The following is a 22687-nucleotide window of genomic DNA, read 5'->3' on the forward strand; positions in this document are numbered from 1 at the left end:
TTTTCCATAAATATTGTATATTCACTGATTGCGTTTATATTGCATAACAGCTTCTAGCTTCTATAATAATTTTTAGCACTGTTGATTAAGTATGGACTATATTAATACATTATTTTAACTTGCGTAATTAGTGTGATGCTGTTGTAAAATTCGAAAGATAAAATTAATACAAAATGCAATATTTAATATTAATTTGCAAGATGTCCCGTTTTTGTCTCTCTTCAAAAAAATATGGTAGCCTTAAATTATGCTAAACCATACAAAATAAATTGTACTGTAAATTCTACCCCTCTGATAGTGCTCTCAAACGGGTCGGGTTACGGGTCGGCTCGTCACATTCTTCATTTATTTTGAAATACTATAAGGAGCTTTGTTGTAGAATTCAATTCGAAGTTTGTGAATGAATGATAATTGTGACTAATTGTAGCTGAAATACTAATAAAATTATAATTTAACCCTATATTAACTAATTAGCATGGTAATTGTAATTAATATTACGACAGACTTTTTTCCTTTCTGCGTTTTTGTCAAGTATAATGTGACAGTAAGTGAAATTGAAAGGAAATATCTACTTAACGTTCCACATTATGCACCAACGCTAAGAGAGACAGTGATGATGAAAAATAATTGAAGTTGTTGAATGAAGAAAGTGGGAGGAAATGGGAGAACACCCAGAAAACCCATGCACAAGGTATTTGTCCACCAGAAAACTTACTTGGTACCAGCTGGAATCAATACCCATGAACCTTCGGGTCAAACATCTGCCTTTGAGCAGGACACATTATTATTACTATTATTATTATTATTATTATTATTATTATTATTATTATTATTATTATTATTACTTTAGAGTGACCAGGAAAGTTCCGCCGCCTTTTCACAAACACCCTCGAACATTGATATGTAACCTAAGACATACCTGGAATATCAAAAATAGTCTCCATCAGCATCGACCTTCTGCCAACGTTCTGCAAGGCTATGGATTCCATCGCAGTCGAACTTGGTGGAACGTGAATCGAAGAAGGTATCAAGTGCATATTGAACCTCTACTAGCGATTTGAACTGGCGTTCTCTAAGGTGATTGTCCAAGGAATGGAACATGTGATAATCGGACTGTGCAATGTCAGTGGAGTATGGCGGATCCAATAGTGTTTCCCATTCAAGGCGTAGAATGGTGTCCTGGGTCATCTAAACCACGTGGGGCTTAGCGTTGCCTTGTAACAGGAGGACCCCTTTGCAATTCAGAAGTACTGGATCCAGAGAGTTACAGTACACAGTTGCATTAATGCTCTGACCAGCTGGTAGCAGTTCCCGATGGACGATGCCGCGAGCAGTCCACAAAATGCACAGGAGAACCTCATTCTGGTGAAGTGCTGGCTTGGGCTGTTTTTGAACCGGTTCATGGGATGCTAACCAACGATGACGGCGCCGTGGAGCTTCGTATAGGACCTACTTCCCATCACATGTCAACACTCTCACCAGAAATTGCAAATATCTTCCAGATAAATTAATCAAGAAAAAATAAAAGGTAATTCAATACAGAATGTTATTTCCTTGCAATTAGTTCCTTATGATTCTATCAGACAGCAACGCTGTTTTAAATAGAAAAATCGGAATATTAACGTGATGAAAAGTTTGTTTATTACACAGCAAAAAATAATAAAAGAAGTTCTATATACATTTCTTACTAGAAAATCATGTTGTCTTCAGAACTTCAAATTTTATTTTGACTACAGAAGGTGATTGCCTAAATTTAAATGGAAATTTGGATGTGGAGTAAAATAGAGAAGGTTAGCAGGGTAGAGAGAAACAATGTATAAAAGATTGAGATAATTTTCTTTTGAATCGGACGTGGGGAGGTGCTACCAATTAGTCACTGTTCCATGTTTGTTGCATGATATATTAGATTTGCAACTGCGGATGTGGCTTCTCTATTAAAAACAAAATTTAAAAATGGCCATGTAAATGAAAACAAGTATTTAATCAAATCTAAAACATATGAATCCGCATTCGAACGTAAATGTGGCTAATTAAGTTTTATACAAATATTTCTCGGTTTTTTCTTCAAATGCCACTAATCAAATACCAGTAATCTTCCACAGTATAGTCATATAAAAATCAAATCACCACTTCACAACACTTTAGTACTTGTCGTTTCCAATCGTTTTCCAAAAAGTTCATATGTAATTTTGGTTTAATCAATTATTGCGAAGAAATATATGTTTAATTTATGTCCGACTAATAGTTCCATTATTATATAATTCTGCAAATAATTCCAAACACTGGTCACATAAGTTCAATTTAACGCAGTCCACATTAACATTGTAAATTACAAATTTCAAAAAGATATTCAATTTAGATCAGGTCGGTTCGTTGTTCCTCCGTCGTATAAAGTTTTCGTTACCTACTTAGCCCAGATTTTACATTATAGATGTCAGCACCTGTTGGACTACCACTACTACCCACTTGACCGCCTGGAGGCCAAGGTCAAGGCTGGTTACTATGGAACAAAAGCTAATTAATGAGTAATCTACAACTATTTTTTAAGAGTAATCCACCACTTATCCATAGTATTATCTAACCTTACGTAGATTCCTGGGCCCAGGCGTACGAATCGAACAGCTCTGACTTTTGTTCATTGTAGAATACTATGTAGGACTGGCTGGTTTAGCCTTTTCTTTCAAATCATCAAAGAAGCCAATTATTCTTAATAAGATGGGATAGTTACTGTGAAAAAAAACTACTACACAAAGTACAACATACATCTATATATATATATATGATATCAACTTGTTACACCTTTTTTTCTTTAGATGACCTAATGATATTTACAATGAATTTGTACATAATTACATTTACATTTTACGTGCTTTTCTCATTCATTTTGATTACGTTCCGATATCTTTTAAATACATAACGTGTCTTTTTAATTTTACATTAGGATTATCTACAAGTTTACCCAAACAACATTGGGTGTTGCAAAACTGATTATATCGAATGGACCAGAATAAGTTCTTGAGATCTTTGGGTTTACTTTCTTAAATAATGAAACTTTTAAAATTCTTTTTACCATTACTTTATCATGAATATTAAAAGGTGGTTCTATATGCTTATTTTTATAAGCCTTTTCTTTCCTTACCCAAGCTTTACAAATATTTTCAGCAGCTCTTTGGGCTAATTACTCTTTTCTTTTTTCTTTTCCTAACAAACCTAAATTAATTTCCCAATCACAATCTAAGGGTGAATAGAATTTACGCCCCATAAAGCTTTCAGCTGGAGTTAACCCCGTTTCAGATATCACATTTGAATTCAGATTAAATTGAATTTTAGGTAATAAGTATGACCATCTAGTTGATTCTCAGAAACGTAACATTTTAATATTGTCTTAATTAAATAATTTTGTCTTTCCGTTAAATTCGGCAAGGATTGTATGGGGAGGTTATGATATGTTTAATACCTTGACTGAATAGAAAATTTCCCACATATGCCCTACGAAATATGACGTACGGTCTGTCAATAGAATATTTATCCAACCATACCTGTATAACATATTCTCTAGCTTATTTATAATTACTTGTGAATTTAACTGTTTTATAGGTTTCGAAAATTGTAAACCGACTAGTATTATCCGTGGCTACCAATATATATTTATAACCATTGCATGAAGGCAAAGGGCCTTGTACATCAAGAAGCCAAACCTGATTGGGTCTCGTATTACTTACAAAATAATAATTTCCATATAATTTTACATTTCTACCTTTATTTTGTTGACAAATTAAACAGCAACGCACATATTCTTTAATTTCATCAAATAAGCCAGGCCAAATAAACTTTGAAGCTATTAATTAACTAGTTCTTTTAATCCCTTAATTAGATCCTAATCCCAATTGATCATGATGATATTGTAATCACATGATCAACTACCACATGACAGGGACAACTTTAGAATAGAAATATACAGATCTTAAAATTCCTTTTTCATCGTATTAGCTTAAAATTGAACTATAAATTTTTGTTGAAGCATCAGTATGAATTACAAAAGTGCATTTAGATCTGGAACCCTCAAGATAACATGATTAATTATTGCTTCTTTAATTTTACTCAAAGTTTCACACGAGCCCATTTAAATGGTATTTTATTACTACGTAATCTTTGTAAAGGTGCTAATAGTTCAGCATAAGAGTCTAAATATTTCAAGTAATATCCCAGAAAACCTAACAACTTGTTTAAACCACGCCTATTCTTGGGTTCAGGAAGCTCAGTTATTACTTTTACCTGTCATCATCTATTTTCATGTTCCCATCACAAAATTCATAACCTAAAAAATTGATTTTGCGTTTAAAAATTTGAGCCTTCTTTGGATACACTATTATCCCCCATTCTTTAATTGTCTGTATTACTTTCTCTAATAATATAAAGGCCCAAAGGGGTATTCCCAGAGATGGTAAAAATTTAAGCATCTTAGGAACCACTTTGACCCCCCTCTTATCTTTATTCAGTTTTAAAAACCAATATATTCATTTAAAGTAACACACATTATATATACAAAAACAATAGTAAAATGCAATAGTACTTCGTAAAAGAAATTTGTATAGTAATAGGTGTATGTATAACTCTATTCAGTTCCCCTTCTCTCTCTTACTACCTTCGTTCTGACTATTACAACACATATCATACAACCTTTTAATACTCATAGTTGTGTAATCCTCAATAAAATACAAAGTGTTAATTATCCAATAATACCCAAACTGACAAGTCAAAAGCTAAAAACATTATCAAGTACACCACAGACCAAGTTATGAAAGATAAAGCATAAATAATAACAATAAAAAAAGAACTATCTAAAATTGTAATAAATTTTTCCAAACATTTATATACATCAACAACACCATTATAACAACAAGTAACATAATAAAATTATCCAACAAACATTTCTAGTATAAAAAGGCAATAAATAAATATAATATACAAGAAACCAATTATTAAAATACCTAAACTCATTAAAAGCCTTTGATTCTGTTATATATAAACAATCGTCTCAACACTACATTAAAAGTTTCAAAATCATCCATGTTTGTAAACTAATTAAACTAGTTAGTATAATATAATTGCGCATTAAGAATTTCAATATTTGATTTCAGAGCTAGTACAGCAATACGCTTGACAATAAAATTAGGCACATTAGATTCTTTAAAAAAATTTTAGCACTTTTACTAATTGCTCCCCTGGAACCAATAATCACCGGTATTACCTTGAATTTCTTGTCATCATTAAATTTTTCCTTTAAAACTTCATATTTAGTAATTTTCTCTAATAAAGCGGTCTCTTCCATATTACCTTCTTCAAATCGAATAGTAACATCAATGATATATCTATGAGTGAGATTTTCAACTACGAGATCCGGTTTCAGTTTACCCTTACTGGTATCGAATTCTAACTCTTTGCCAGTTCTAAACCCCTTAATCTGACAATGCTTCTCCAGGATATTAACCACTTGATTGTGTCTAAATGGTTCTACGCCCGGAGTGTGTATAATAAAATCGTCCCAATACGAATCAAAATGTTCCCCAATGGGATCATGGAATATCTTATTAAACAAATTAACTAAGACAAAACTACTTTCACAATAACCCAGTGGAAGCCTTTCAAAAGCAAAAGGACGTGTCGGAGTAGCAAAAGCGGTATATTTCTTACATCATTCTTTAAGTTTTGTTTGGAAAAAAGTTTGGCGGGCGTCAAAAACGGTGTAAATTTTATCTGTTCCTATGTTTCCTATTACGTTTTCCCCATTAGCAGCCGGATATTCCCCCGTTAACACCCTCATGTTCAGTTGAGAGTAATTGATCACAAGGCGCTTAGATTTATCCTTGTTTACAACTAGAAAACAAGGAGAAACATATGGTGAAGAATCTACTTGTTTAATGACACCCTTTTCTACTAATCCGTCCAAAGATAAATCCAATTCTTTTATCTTATGTTTTTGAAGTGGGTATGGCTGCTGAAAGCAGGGACTATAATCAGTTAATTGAATTTGATATACATAGTTTTTTATAGGTTCTAATTCATTGCTAATAACATCTGAATAGCTATGTACACAAATAATCTTTTATGTTTTTATCATAAATATTAGTGTGTATATCTACTGTACCTTTTAAATTATAAGGTGATTCAATTTCCGGATCATCAAATGGCTCTGCATACACTGGATTCGGGTACCACTTCTGGAACACCGCCAGCTGAACCAGTTCTTTGGGTCTGCATGAAGGATGAACTATTATCTCGCTCGTGACTCCGATTGTACTCTTTCCCTCCGTCTTCTTTCTTCTGTTTACTGACTACTCCACGGGCGTTCTTCTTCCCCATAGGTTCTTTGACGGCAGATAACCACTAAATGTCACTGTATTAGGCTGAGAAGTATTAAGTTCACATTGATCACTTTGTACTGTCACACGAACGATGTTTTGTTCTTTCATAAAGTTAATTGTTCGTTTCTTATAATCGATACATGCTTCATGCGCACTTAAAAATTGGCCGCCGAGTAATAACTGCACATCAGGTATATTCACCGCATAAAACCAGTCCGTATACTTTTTCTTATTTATGAAAAAAGTAAGTTGAACTGATTGGGTAACCCAAATGTTACACTGATTCAAAACTTTTACTTGTATCCTCGTCGCCAAAAGTGCCTTTACATCGCCGTGACGGGTATGTGACACCGCAGTACTCTAAGGAAGGGATGGTTGCATAACAAATTTTGATTAATTTTGAAGAGTTTTTATTTTGACTAGGGAAATAATGTAGGTATAGGGTGTAAGGGCATAGATTTAAAGCATCAGTGCACTGTCATCTCTGAAAAGATTTGTATTCTCAGTTTTTCAAATTATTGTCTTATATGTTAAGTTAAAAACTGCTAAAAACTGCTACTAGCGCTTTTCACTCTTCAGGAATTTACTACGACATGTTCGGGCTTGAATTATTTCATTCGCCTCACTGTAATTATTTGTGAATGGAAACTGATTACGCTGAACATGAGTATGTTTCGTTGTTGTAAATCAAGGGCCGTAATAAATGTAGATCAGGTTCTTATTATCATATAAAACACATAAGTATTTATTCCGTGTATAGAATAATATAATACAGTAACTAAGCAACATCATAATCACTAACGCCCGCAGGATTTTTTCTAACGGGGGGGGGGCGATATAGAGTTTATCGTTTTATTCCCTATATATATTACGTTAACAGTCAAAACACTGATAACGTATATCGTCTTTCGCCGCTGTAGGCTATTAGTCAGAACACTGATCTCCAGATATGTCGAAAGAAAAAATAAATTGATATGAACAGTCATGTGATTAATTTTACTGCGCCCTGGATCGTTCTATCTTCGATTTACTCATACTCCCCCAGGCCCCCTGCCCCAGGTATTTCAGCTGCTGCGTTATATATACGGTTCCATGTGAAAAGGTCCTGACAAAAGTGAAAAGACCGAAAGGCCAGAGTCAAAATGGCCCGCAACAAAAGGACCCGAGTCAAAACGGCCCTGCTTCAAACGGACCCAGGTTGAAAGAGGCCCCGCTACAAAGGGGCCCGAGTCAAAATGGCCCATGTGAAAAGGACCCAGGTCGAAACGTCTCCGCTACAAAAGGGCCCGAGTGAAAATGGACCATGTTACAAAAGAGCCAGACCACAATGACCCCGCAACAAAAGTGCTCGAGTCAAAAGGTTTCCGCAACAAAAGGGCAGAAGTCAAAATTGATCGAATCAAAACGACCCTTATCAAAAGGGTCCATGACAAAAGGGCCCGAGTAAAAAGAGACTTGGCTCAAACGAGCCCGGCTGAAAAAGAGCCCTACTACTAAAGAACCCGAGTCAAACGGCCCGGGCTAAAAGGCCTCCGCAACAAAAGGGCCCGAGTCAAAAGGGGCCGAATCCAAACGGCCATCATAAAAAGAGCCCGGGTCAAAAGTGACCCACGACAAAATAACCCGAGTCAAAAGGCCCCGGGTCAAAAGGTCTCCGCAAAAATGGGCACGAGTCAAAACGCCTTTCATTAAAAGGTTTCGAGTCAAAAGGGTCCCACGACAAAAGGGCTTGAGTCCCAAGCGACCTGCGTCAAACGGGCCAGGTTCAAAAGGTCTCCGCAACAAAAGGGCCCGAGTCAAAAGGTGCCGAAACGAAACGCCCTCATGAAAATGGCCAGGATCAAAAGAGTCCCGCTACAAAAGAGCCCGAGTCAAAACTGTCCCACGTCAAACGGGCCCGGGTCAAAAGGTCTCTACAAGAAAAGAGCAGAAGTCAACAGTGGCCCCTCTACAAAGGGCACGAGTCAAAACGGACCCGCGTAAAAGGGCTTGGGTCAAACTTCTCCGCAAGAAAAGGGTAGGAGTCAAAAGGGCAAGAATCAAAAGGGCCGCGTCAAAAGGGTCCCACGACAAAAGAGCCCGAGTCAAAAGAGACCTGCCTGAAATGAACCCGTGTCAAAAGGTGCCGCGCTACAAGAGGGCCCGATTCAAAATGGCCCTAGTCAAAATTACCCGGGTCAAAACCTCTCCGCAATAAAACGGTTTGAGTCAAAAAGATCCGAATCAAAACGCCCTTCATTTAAAGAGCCCGTGTCAAAAGGGTCCCACGACAAAATGACCCGAGTCAGAATGCCCCGCGTCAAACGGACCCGAATCAAAACACCCCTCATCAATAGGGCCCGAGTCAAAGGTTCCCAGTACAAAGGGGCTCGACTCGCAAGGGCTCTGCGTCGAACGGGCCCGAGTGAAAAAAAGCCCCGCTACAAAAGGTCCAGAGTCAAATGGCCCCCTATCAAAAGGGCCTGGGTCAAAAGGTCTACGCAACAAAAGGACCCGAGTCAAAAGGGGCCGAATCAAAACGCTCCTCATAAAAAGGGCCTGTTTCAAAAGAGTACCACGACAAAAGGATCCGAGTCAAAAGGGCCCTGCGTCAAACGAATACGAGTCAAAAGTGGGCCCGCTACAAAATGCCCGAGTCAAAACAGTCCCGCGTCGAAAGTTCCTATTTAAAAAGGTCTCCGCGACAAAATGGCTCTGCGTTAAAAGGGTCCGGGTCCAAAGGGTTCTGCGACAAAAGGGCCAGATTCAACAAGAAACTTCGTCAAACGGGCCCTGATCAAAAGGAGCACCATTACAATAGGGCAGGGTCAAAACGGCCAGGCGTCAACTGGGTGCGAGTCAAAAGGGCCCTGCGTCAAAAAGGCACAAGTCAGAAAGACCCCGCGTCCAAAGGGCCCGGTAAATACGGTTCCACGTGTAAAAAGCTTGAGATCAAAGAAAGAGTGGAGATCAATCATGCAAAAGAGGATTGTGTCCCCTTAGTAAGTTGAAGTGTTTATGCATATGAAGGAAATATATCTGTGGTTATTAATAACAAGTAGGAAATTTGAATGATAACATTAGTTTTGTTTGCTTGTTGATTGTTTTGGAACAATCGCTATCGCTTAAGTCGTTCTCCATGAAAGTTTGCTTGCACTCCCGTCAGAGGCGGACGGGGTGTATTAGGGCCTAGGCCGCGGTTACTATGGAGGGAGCTCAGACTATAACACCAATTTCTAAAATAACGTACAATCAGTGGCGCAACGAGCTATGAACTCGGGGCCCCATGCCCTCTCCAAAGCAAACCTGATCTATCTTATACAGCAGCGTTGCAGACAAATTTTGGTGAAATTTCAAAATAGATCAAAGCATAAATGAATATTGAATTAAGTCAAAGCACTGTACGAAAGGAGAAATACCCAGTGAAAACCCCTACATTAATTTCTTAGAGTAATAAATGTTAGTAAAGAGTGCGTTATTTTATGCAAAAATAAAGATGTTCAAAATATTTATTATAGCGCAAATTTTAAAACTTGTAACCGTTAATAATAGGGAATTTGTGAATTGGAATTTTAATTTTAAGGTTTTTTTAGCATGTTAATAATAAGGAAAACTAAATTGCTTGTAATGAGGAGAATTCAAAATTTCAATTTTGTCCACATCAAATGGTGCAGCACGTCGTTTGCAGACTACTGTACTGGATATTCTTGGCCCCTCCCGAAATAAAATCCTCGTTGCGCCACTGCATACAATGAACATCTGCGATGAGCCATCGCGTTGTGCAGTTGTAAATTCGTTGTTACTTGATAGTTTTTGCAAGCTATAATTTATCATTGGTCGTTGAAAATTTGATGTCACAGCAAGCACAGAATTTCCAGAAATAAACTTTCAAGAGAATATTTTATAATTATTATTGTATTGCCACACGGGGTGTCTAAAAAGTCCCCTGACATGGATAACTCTGTTGTTATCAGAGTTACAACAAAATGTAAGAGGGGAAACCGCCTACAAATATAATGTTTTTAATAGACAGTAACTTCATTCATTTATGTTGTGGGTCCGTGTAAATGGTAACGTTGCATTTTCATGTAACATTGGGCGCATATAGAGTGTACAGCCCAAACGGCTTGTCCGATTTTAAAAATTCTTTCACTTTAGATTGAAAACATCATATTTGGAGACCGTTTCCCCGCCTATATTTCTGATAATAAGAGAGTTACCGTATGTCACGGGACTTTTGAGACACTCTGTATGGTAGCTGAAACACTAAAAAAATAATAGCGAATAACTTTTACTATGGAATGAACAGGGCAGCTTACTAAAAATTGTAACACTAAACAACTAATAATAACTTTTGACTGCGGAATGAACACGACAGTTTTACTGAAAATCATAAACACTGCTGAACCACGAAACAACTAATAATTTTAAAAAGTTAAGATTCTTTGCAGTTCAGCTTATGAATCGCGGAGTTCCTGAATAACTTCGTTCACAGAGACTAAATTTAACATGTCTCTTTCCATATTCATTAGCAAAAATGTGTCCAAATGTCTTCACACAAACTAGCTCTGAGATTTGTTTACTCTAACTAACTTTGAGAAGCACCTTCCACGTGTCACCTCTGTGCATGGTAGAGACAATGCATGTTTGTATACAATGTATAAATTATTAAAGCAACTAGACTGACGGAAATTTGTGCAAAATTTCCCCTGCACATGACAAACAATTTTTATACAAGGTGTTTGCAGCGTCATTACCACTGTTACCGTGAATCCCGTCCAAAGATGTTCCATCTTCCATAGCATGCTCAGATGCATAATCATCATCATCTTCTACGGATTCAGGGGCATCATTCTCTTCAGGATCATCAAAAACAAGAACGTTTTGTGACAGTGAAATACACGACAGAGAACTGCATATTTTCTCCTGTATATCTTTGTATATTTTCTCCTGTTTTATTTTAGTTTTTTTTCGGAAGAACTCTGAAAGCTCTTGCAGATACACCATTCTTCTTGATTTCTAAAAAGTCCTTAGGTTCCAGTATTTGGAGTTCTTTCGGCTGCTGATATCTATCACTGACACATGTAACAGCTGTATTCAGAATTTTCGTTGAAGTTTTTTTTATTCTGAATAAATTATTTTCACTTATATTTAAGTTCTTTTCCAGTTTATCTGCTCTCCTGGCATTTTCTTTTTCTTTAAGATTCTTCTGTGCAAAAAGTTTTTTTCCATTGCTATCTCTACACCAGATTGCGCAAGCTGTTGATTTACTTTTACACAAAACATTTTTGTGTTTTCGTAAAGCATTAAACAGACATCTTTTGCCTCTATTTTCTTTTGAAGCTGCTGCTGCAAATTGTCTTGAAATCTCCAGGCAGTAAGATAGTCCAATCCGTGAGACTGCAGGTATTTTGAAACAGGCTCCGTTTCCGTAAATAAGTCCTGAAACACAGAAGTCCTCATTACAGTATTAAATTCTGTCCATTTATTCAGCAAAGTTTAGCTTAAAATTTTCATTTCGCATTAAAACCCCTGTTTTGTACATCATCACTGAGGAACAATAAAAATGAAAGAAATCCTGATGATAGACAGTCATCCTCGTCTTGGTTTCATGTTTCGTAGCGAAATTCATTAGTGTCCACTACTGCATTCAGTGCCATGTTTCTGCTCCATTATCGTGTTGTACCAACTTGTTGAACTTTTCGTAGTCTGTCATGTCCCTCGTGGCTTGCATCAATCATTTTCTTACAAACATCCTTTCTTTTGTAGTATTCAGACAGAACATGGCACTGGTTTCAAATAAATTTGCAGCTTCAGGTATCTACTCAGTCGAATTTGTCATAACGAAATCAAGAGCATAAGCCATGCATTGGGTGTAAATGATTTCAGGATTATCATTCTCCAGTAATGCTTTAACTCCTTAATAGCATCCACTGAAGTTAGCAGCTCCATCAAAAAAGCAACTTACAATATCATCACAAACATCAAAACATTTTTGTCACAAAGTACTCTTCTGACTTCATTATAAGTTAGTTGTCTTGTAGTGTCATTGTTTACCACTGGCGTCTCTGGCATATACAATTTGGGGAGGACATCAAAGAAAGTTATTTAAATGGTACTATCTAGCCCAACCTGTTAATTATCTTTAATTCCATTTGTTACATTTCTGCTTACCTTCACGGACCCCGTGAGGCATATCAAGAACTCTGTTACACAGCCTGAATATTATATGACAAATAAATATAATTATTATCATTTATATGTTATTCTGCCGTTAGTAAATAAATTAAATTAAAACAAAATTTGAATATTTTGTACTTCAAAATATTGGAGGGACGCGTCCCCATCGTCCCCCCACCAGAGACGCCCAAGCTGTTTACGATAACTACTAACAGCCGCTCAAATACTTGACCGTTTATAACGCAGAGAATTACTATAGCCAGCTGATTAAGCCCTGAAACATCTTGGATAGAATCAACCATTATGTTGAAATGCCCGCTTTCTTGGCGTCTTCCACTGTTTTCTCCTGTTATTTTGTAAACTTTTTGATAGAAAATAAATTTTTAAAAATGCGTTGTTTTCCCATTTTTGAATTATCAAATATAGACCTACAAGGTGTATTAACATCCATAAAGAACCAATCAGCCTGTGGTTAAATATGAACCCAGCTACAAACCAGGCACCAGTCTTCAACCTTGAAAGGGATGCAACTACCCTACATTATGAAAAAAGGTCCCAGGTCCCAACAGCTCAACATGATGAAAAACATGCCAGGACCGCAACTGCTCAATGAAATGAAAGAAGGGTCCCAACTGCCCAATATAATGAATAAAGGGCGCAGGGCCCTAACTCTCAATGTAATGAAAGAAGGACCCAACTGTCCAATATACTGAAAGAAGGGCCCAATTCCCCAGGTACAAACTAAATCACATTTTCTGATAATAAAAGACCATAGTGAAAGATGGACCTAGCCACAAATCTAGTAACGAAAGGACCCTATTAAAAAAGATAACTTACTGATTGATGGAAGGGTGGAAGAGGAGTGTGTGTTGGTAGCATAATAACACTGAGCTACCGAATTATTTAGCTCTCTTTTGTTTTAGCTTTTCTTTCTCTTTCTTTCTTTATTCTTTCATCATTGTTTTCTTAGAGGGCCTAGGCCGCGATTGCGACCTAAGGGCCTTGGCCAGTCCGCCCCTAACTACCGTCTTTCTGAGTTTGTATTCTCGTGACATAGCTCAATCAAACTTTATCTATTGCTGACTTTTCCCTTACTTCTAGAATTCCATTTCTACTCCTGGATCAAAGTATAAAAGTACATATTAGTATGAAAAATATTCTGTGGAAAACATTAGTTTAATTTTGCTGTGAGAAGACATGTGGATTTGTATACAGGGTTATTGAAAAGTATTGGGACAGAACAATAATAACGACATGTCAATTGCATTGATTTGGAGTGTGGTCACCATGGAAGGCATCTTGAATTCCGCCATATTGCATATCACACAATATTGTTTTAAATATAAAAGGTTATGATTTTACACTTCAACTTAGATTTGAATATTCCCACAAATGAGAATGTGAATTCATTTTTGACACTTCATCTGTTTGAGACAGGGTGTGCTATGTTTTACATATGTATCAAATAGGGAAAGTATTATGAGAGGGCTGTAACAAAGAGACACATAGACGGACTAAAAGCAAATGTTAGAATTTGGCATTGGTGTATAAACTGTAAATGATTTAGTGCACATCATGGCAGCCATCTTGAATTCCGAATATTGTATACCACACAATATTTTTAAATAGAAAGAGGTATGTGTTGAGTTTTGATTTAGAGTTTAACGTCCAGTTCAACAGCGATGTTATATGAAAAGAGGTATGTGTGTCACATAAATTGATGCTAGAATATTCGTACAAACTACATTCATCGTCCGTTTCAAAAGCATCGGAGTCTACATTATTTATTATTTCCATAATTTCTCCGGACGAAAATACGCCACTATCATAAGAACCACGACTTGTCGCGGTGGTATTCATTAGGGATGGCCCTTTTAAAAAATCTGTTTTTCGATTTTCGGTAATTCATTTCTCGTTTTTTCGTTCGTTTTTCGAAAAAAAATGTTTTTCGTTTTTCGGAAGTTTTTTTTGTCTTTCATTTTTCGAAAAAATTTGTTTTCCGTTTTTTCGAAAAGATCTTTTTTCGAAAAATTCGTTTTCCCTTTTTTGATGATTTTTCGTTTCTCGAAAAGTTTTCGGAATTCGTGGAATGATAATGTGGGAGGAAATGGGTGTACCCCGGGAAAATACACGGACACGATGTTGTCTGCCACGAAATTACTTGGTCTGGGATCAAATGCACAAGAGGTAAGCGTTCTAACACTGAGCTACCGTGCTCCTTGGATTTGGATCTAATGAAAGGTTGAATTGATTTTGAGTTTAACGTCCCGTTCAGCAGCGAGGCTATATGAGACGTGGACCTATTGATTAACGTGGACGTTCACCTCTGGTGCTTGGGGTCCCGGGTTCGATCCCAGCCCCCGCCAAGTGAACTTTGTGCTGGACAAACACCTTGCTCGTGGGTTTTCTCAGGGTTCTCCCGTTTCCTCCCACTTTCTTCATTCCACCATTCCTTACTCATCATCACCGTCTCCTTTAGCCTAACCAGCATAACCGTGGGACGTAAAACTCAAAGATTTCATTTCATTTCATTGATTAACGTGGAATCCGAACCACATGAGTTCCCGCCGGTAATCGAACGCGGGTCTAACACGCCAAAGGCGCGTACGCTAACCGCTAAGCCACGGAGGGAGCTCGATCTAATGAAAGGATAGTGTGTAGTGCTACTATTGACGAAACTGATCCAATCACGACCAAAATTAGTATGGTTATGGACTGCAATGTATTTAGTACACTTGTTAAATATGTGTTTGGGACTTTGGTTCCAGAGTTATTGCTAATCAAATTTGTGTTTTAAGTTAGTGATATCAAGAAATTTCACTAAGTCGCATTTGATTAAACTCAAATGATCTTGACGAAAGTTGGTAGGATCGTAAATATTGACAAGCTTGGTATGCATGAGTAGCATGTTGACCTAACTTCTGGCCCACTTTTCCCCCCACCCCCTAACTAACAAAAACTATGAAGCCACCACTGACCATTGTACTTTAACACAGAAGGATAGCATAAAGCCCCCTAACTAACAAAAACTATGAAGCCGCCACTGTGCACTTTAACACAGAGGGATAAACCAAAGTGAGATTGAATATGCTTTTATGACATTTAAAATTATAATAACTCTAACATAAATAAATTTTCAAAGTAAAAAGCAGCAAAACCTGTGCACAGGTGGACCTGAGAGGACTTACGCCTTTCTCTTATTTGTTTGTTTGGTTTGCTTTGGGCTGCCTCTCAGGCTCCTTTTTCTGTTTGTTTCTCTTTCTGCTGCTGCTTCTGCTGCTGCTGCTTCTGTTGTGCCTCCGTTTCTCTTTCTGCTGCTGCTTTTGCCGCTGCTTCTCTTGTGCCTTCGTTTTCTTTTCCCGACTAGCGCTAGTCTCCATTCACGTCAACTCAATCTGATTTGCTGCTTATAGATGAGAGAGTGAAAATCCTTCTTCTGGCTTGGAGGCGACTCGAACCTGCGACGTCCACGCCGATAACTACTTACAGCTGGCCAGACTGCAAGCGAGCGAGCTCGGCTAACACTACGCTCAAGAAATCAAGTGAAAATTGGTCCTTATATATGAACAAATACTTCTACAAGCAACGCCATCTATTAGCAAAGTGATAAACTACATGATATACAGCGCTATCTACTGAGTAGCTGAGTAACTTCTTAGAATGTCCACCTAGCTAGCAAACATCAATGTTCAAAAAAGAAAAAAATGTCAGTGTTGCCAACTCACTTGCCCAATATTATAGTGTTTACCCAAAATATTTTTAATAGGGTAGTCTTACGTCCCCATAGTTATAATGTGCTAACTCATCAAATAAAAAAGTTGGCAAATTTCTGATAAAAAATTATGAGTTGGTATACACTGCAAAAAATAAAATTCATAAATTTGAAAAATAAAAAATACTAGCATAATCTACATAAAATTCTAAGACTTTTTTAAAGAATAACATTTTTCCGAAAACTCAAAAATAAACCCGTAAAAAATTCCCGAAATTTTGATTTTTTCTAAAATTCTCTGTAACTTCACCGAATATTAACCGATTTTTGAAATTCAAACGATATTCGACAGAGAAATAAATTTGCCAGCTTTTGACTGTATTGTGGGTTGCATACCTCTAAGGATACTATTCCGAATTTGTTATATCTCCGTTGTTTATTAACCGATTTTCAAAATTCAAACGGCAGTCAAAAGACAAATAAATTTCCTATCTATCGAATGTCTTATAAGTTGCATAACTCTAAGGATATAATTACAAAAACTCAAATAAATCTCTTATTTATACATGTATCTTTAAAATTCGAATGACATTCAAAAGTACTGCTTCTCCTTATGCATTGTGTATATCCAAAGGTCTTAGTTTTATGGCTTTATCACCATAAAACACTTAGAACATACTTAAAATTACAAGTTCGGATATTGATAATGGAATCTTCTGTTAACCTCGTTCTCAATAGGAAACAATGACTTCTTAAACTCTGTCCACTGATCGTAATTCAAACTGAATAGACAGCCGTTAATGTCAAAAACCACTTGAACTTCGGTTTGCACATTTTTCACAATTACATTAAAGTTATTAGTAAGAATGAACTTTTTTTGAGGATCCATTTCTAAACACTCCATTTTTTGGTTCTGACAACATATTTTTGTTCATTTTCATTCATTTTTGGATTTACATACAGAACTCAACAGTTGGATAGTTTTCTTTTAGACCAGTGTATTTGATTTTTATTCCATCTTTAACGATCTCATCAATCATTTTATCTGTTAAGTGTTTTGTAAATCTAGGTGGAAGAAATATCTTAAACTCTTCACATTCAACTAAAATGCTCTTCCCAAACTTAGTTTTAATCTTTTCTATTTTCACAATCTTATATTCTGTATTTAATTCTAATTCTCTTAATCCAATAACTTGTTTTTGCTCAAGACTTCCAAGCTTGTTTAAAAGTTCAATGTGACTCGCCATCGTATTTATTATATAGAAAATCAAAAATATTTAATCATTTTCGTCAATTTCGTTTGATGGAAAAACTTCCATAAAACAATCGTTAATGAAAACAGTTTGAGGGTATCTTTTCGATACCCTTATGCCCGTTGATATTTTGCTAAGTAACTAAAACTCTTCTACTACTTTCTCATTCTTAGGATCATATGTAAAGTTCTTTCGCCCAATTAAAATCGCATAACAAATAGTATTAGCAGCTACAACTTCAGCAAAGTCTACAACAATTTTTATGTTTGTTCTCTCGTTTACTGATACATTCTTCCTCTTACTACAATTAATCACATACATTGGCCTGTTATCTATAAACTCTTTAGGGCCATAGTACATTTCGGTGTTGCCACATGTTATTCTCTTAAACGCAGTATAATCTTCGTACATCTTGAAATAATCCTTGTTAGCAATATCTAAGTTTCTTGATTCTTTTGGAAATACCTCATTCCTTCCATTCTTAAGATAGATATTCTTTACCTTACAATGATCAAACTTACTTGCATCTGCTGTTTGTTTACCACTTCTATCAGTTTGGAACATTACAACTACGAAATCAGGCATATCAAATTGTCTAGAATTAAATTGAGTAGTAACATCAAACTCCAAGAAAGAACCTACAACAGTCTTCTGAACACATTGATAAGTATGGAATGAAAACATGATTTTGGGTTCTTTAAGAATATTCAATTTTAACTTGTTTTCGTAATTAGACTCATATTCAACAATAGGCATTCTTATCTCCATACTTTTTATTGTTATTTTTCCATCGTGAGGAGCTGCTCCCGATCCAGTCCATTTGTACAAGACATCGTTATTGTTGTTAGCTTTTGTAAATGTTATTCTCAATCCGCCTTTCCACATAACCTCTTTATAATCACTTAAGAAGCCTGGAATTAATCTCAATGGATACAAAACACTAAAGTTCTTTCTTAGACCAAGTTTATCATCTGTTTCAAATCCTGCTTGTTTTAAATATTCAACTTCTGGCTTGGAAATCTTTAATGTTCCGACAGCTGTAGATGTAATTCCAGGTAGCTCGATTTTATCTATAACAACCCCATGCTTTCTAACCTCAATTTGAGAAAAGAAGAATGGGAAGAAGTTATCTACAAGTTTTATAGTATCGTTTGCACCAAATGTTCCTCCAGCTGATGCACCAACAACTTCAAAAGTCATATGACAATCTGCTTTGTGTGGGTGTATAAAACCATCCCCCACGTTGAAATCGAACTCAATATCTTTGTTAGCTTCATTCAAATTATTAAATGTTCTTGTGTTAGCTTTAAAACTCTGTAACTCATAACTCTCAATATCCATTTATTATAAAGAAAATCTTGAAACAGCGCTTTATGGTAAACACCATCAAGCTATATAAATATTAGCATTGTCGTAAAGTCGACCGTGGAAAAATTTTCTGAAACTTATAACCCCCATCCCAACTTAACCTTAGCATTCATAGCAGTACCAACCCCAAAAGCAGCTAATCGTTCACCAATTGGCGCATCACTACTAAATGCTCTTTTCCATGCTTTAGTTTCCAGTTCCTTATCTGCAATATGTCTCGACTCTGTATCTTTATTGTCTCTGTAGTATATATCGTGTTCTTTACAGGCCTCATCTAATGGGTTAATACCTTCATCACCTCTTTCTAACCTTTCTTGAAGCTTCGTAAAAGGCCCACAAAATCTGAAGCCAGGTATATGTAACTCTGGTATCCCCTTCATGTTTAAGATCTTATTCATTAGTCCTTTTCCAAGCTTCTCATCATTCCAGAATCGTGGCGGTAATGTATTTAAGATCTTAATCAAATAACCTATACCTTTTGGATCATTAGGAATAAACTGTGAAAGCTTATTATTAATCATACTCACTATACCTACTTTCTCATTGTAAAAGTTATGATTTCCAGCCCTTTCTTCTCCATTTATAACTATTAACCGATCAATTAACTTTCTCACATCATCCATCCATACATATTCTTTAGGTATCTCTGTATATTGTTTAATTCCTTCACCACTCCTTTTAGGCGTCGTGTTCTTTTTAGGAGTTGGGGGTAAAGTTGGTTTAATATAATTATCCCAAATAGGCTTGATAATATTAATGTACTTTGAACCTCTACTAGATGCTACCTTTTTATCTCGATTATATTTTTGGAAGGCGGCATCTGAGTCTATTATTATTTCCTTGTACTGTTCAAAATCATCATCATCATAATCTTCAATGGTTTTATTAGTATTCGTCGTTAACAATTCCCATAGACCTTCTGTTCCTTTATAAGTTTTACCATTAATTATCAAATCATCACCATTCACTTTAACTTCCAAATTTCCTATCTTATTTATTATTTTTCCATCTTCTTCTACAGTTCTTATTCCAAACACAGTATCATTTCTTTTACTATAATATTTCGTTGCAATCTTACCAAATGACTGTGTTGTTGTTAAAGGTTCTACTCCTTCCACTTTGTCTTTAATTTGTTTTCTCATTTGTTTTATTTCTCCCGTTATAGGTGTATCACTACTGCTTGGAGAACTATCATAAGGTATCTTTTTAGGTGTTTCTAGTAGACTAGGATCTATTGAAGCCGTCTTATGTACAACTGGAACAAGTTCAGTTATTAGATTTTTATTTTGTTCTGCTACTTCTTTGATCTCACTTCCCAAGTTTTGAATAGCATCAATTACAGGCTGTTCTTGTGTCTTAAATTTATCGTATATACCTGCTCTTTCTTTCTTCCAAGATTTGAAGCCCTTTATCAAGAACTCCTTCAGCTTAATATTCTTATCAATTTCTTTCTCATCCATTTATTGTATAGCAAACGAACAAACGTCAATGAACGTCAAAGAACAAACGTCAATGAACGTCAAAGAACAAACGTCAATGAACGTCAAAGAACGTCAATAAACGTCAATAAACGTCAAAGAACGTCAAACGTTAAAACGTAAAACGTCAATAAACATCAAACGTTTAAGAAGTGTTTTATCTTGTTCCTATACTTACCATTGTTTACCTTCCTTGTCATATCAATTACTATGAAACCATAATCTTCTTGCCAACATTTTGAACATATCTCTTTAAATTTATCATAAGACATATCTCCCCCAACAAACTCATTATACACATGTTTAAGATTAGTATCATCTTGTCTGAATATGCATAGGAAGTTGACGTTATCTCTTATAAGCTGTTTAGGTACTTTTGAATATGTTTGTGCAAGATAGAAACAGTCTAAATGTCTATGCCTACCTCTTGTAAAGTAATTTCTAACAGTATCTTGATTCTCCAAAATGTAATCGTCAAACACAACAACAGAGTATTTTTCACATTCATCAATAGGTACAATAGAATCATTACCGCTTAAGAACGTTGCTATTTGCTTCTTAAACTTTAGTTCTGCCTTTTCAAATCGATCTTTTAACTGCTCATACTTTGGCTGATTCATGCTTTTAGAATATATGTAGAAGTAATTATTGTTTAACCAACCTGGCTGTAATAAGAAGTTAAATAGCAAAAACGTTTTTCCACACGCCGAGGGACCCACGATAAGACAACGAACATCATCAGGTATAAGCTCTCCATTTCTTTTCTTAGCTGTTGTTTCTTTTATCATCTCTTTTACATCCCAATTAATAGTTTTCTTACTCATTTATTATAGAGAAAATCAGGGGCCACCAGCACTGGCCCCCTTTCAAACAGTTTGAGGATGAACTGTAGGGTGAGCGTTTTGCTCACCCTTTAAGAACATTTTGGACCTCCGAATACAGCGGGGCAAATCTTATGATCTTATATCTTTAAGTTGTTCTCTAATCTTAAGCAACGTATCTTTTATATATTCACCATCCATTTCCCCATTCAATGTTATTATCATCTCTAACTGTTCTTTAAATGAGTTAATACAAGTGACAATGGTTTTATATTCGTCTTTTCTTTTGCTTATGTTTAACTTCGAAGACAAACCTGTTATTATAGCACTTCCAGTTGCAAGAGATGTTGTTAATATTGAGTAAATTGTTACAGGTATAAAAATATTAATAAACCCAGTTGTTGCAGAAAGAATAACCGACAACGTGATCAAAGTGTAGTATGCATATTTAACAATTCGTAGTTTTCTCTTTTTCTTCTTTAAACTGCATTCTAACTTTCGAATGACATCTTCTATTAACTTGATTACTTTCTCTCTTGGAATATCTCTAGGTAAATCAAACTCATTCATTTATTATATAATAAATGGCTAAGGTATTTAAGCTAACGAGTGATACTTCTGTTTTAAAGAAGAAACTCTATTACGAATTAGACAACAAGAGCAACTATTTAAGTATAGGACTAGTTGGGTTTTACAGTACATATCTAACTCCAAACATAACAACAGAAAAAAACAGTTTCTCATATGGTGATAGACAAGTTTTTATACCAGAAGGGCAATACAGCTTAAACAGTCTTAATGAATATTTAAAATCTCAATCCATCAACATAACATTATCAGAAGATCATTTAAGAAATAGAGTCAAAATTGAAACTGATAGTAATGATGTTACAATTGGGAGTATAGGCACTGTCCTCGGGTTTAATGTTTTTGAAGTTTTAGAAAAGAACAAAACACATATTGGAAGTAAGTTGCCAAAGTTTCATCCGTTTGATACTATAAATGTTCACTGTAATATAGCAGATGGCATGTTTGTTAAAGATACAGAATACACACATAGAGAAACAGGAATTATAGCATCATTCAAAACAGATGCTGAGTTCAAACATAGTATTATTTACGAGCCCACTTATCCATTATTTTTCCCTATATCCAAAGACAAGGTTGACAATTTTGAGATAAGGATAACAGATGAGAATGATTCCTTAATTGATTTTGGTGGAGCTACAACAACTGTACTTTTACAAACCAAGATTTTCTCTTAGATAAATAGGAAGATGTGTTCTATTAAAGGTTGTATGTTTAGTGTTCCTTATAACGAACTAAAGGATCTAAATATTGATCATGTATTAACAAAGAAACAACTTAACGATAAAGCTAAGAAAATTAAAGAAGGTAAAGGAATGGATTTAACTTTAACTACTGCACAAATGAAAAAGATTAAGAAAGAGCATATTGGCGGTTTTATTTTTACAATTCCAGCCATTCTAGCAGCTTTAGGAGCAGTTGGTTCATTAGCAGGTGGTGCAGC

The 22687-nt window shown here is 35.7% G+C and overlaps 1 pseudogene across 1 annotated transcript in view; it reads left to right on the forward strand.

The window, feature by feature from the left end:
• The window catches only part of LOC145682827 (mite allergen Der f 3 pseudogene), a 439184-nt pseudogene that overhangs the window by 383127 nt on the left and 33370 nt on the right, over positions 1-22687 (forward strand). The window lies entirely within an intron of this gene.

Source organism: Thermobia domestica, chromosome 4, assembly GCF_964235325.1.
Source record: "Thermobia domestica chromosome 4, izTheDome1.hap1.1, whole genome shotgun sequence".
Lineage (NCBI taxonomy): Eukaryota > Metazoa > Arthropoda > Insecta > Zygentoma > Lepismatidae > Thermobia > Thermobia domestica.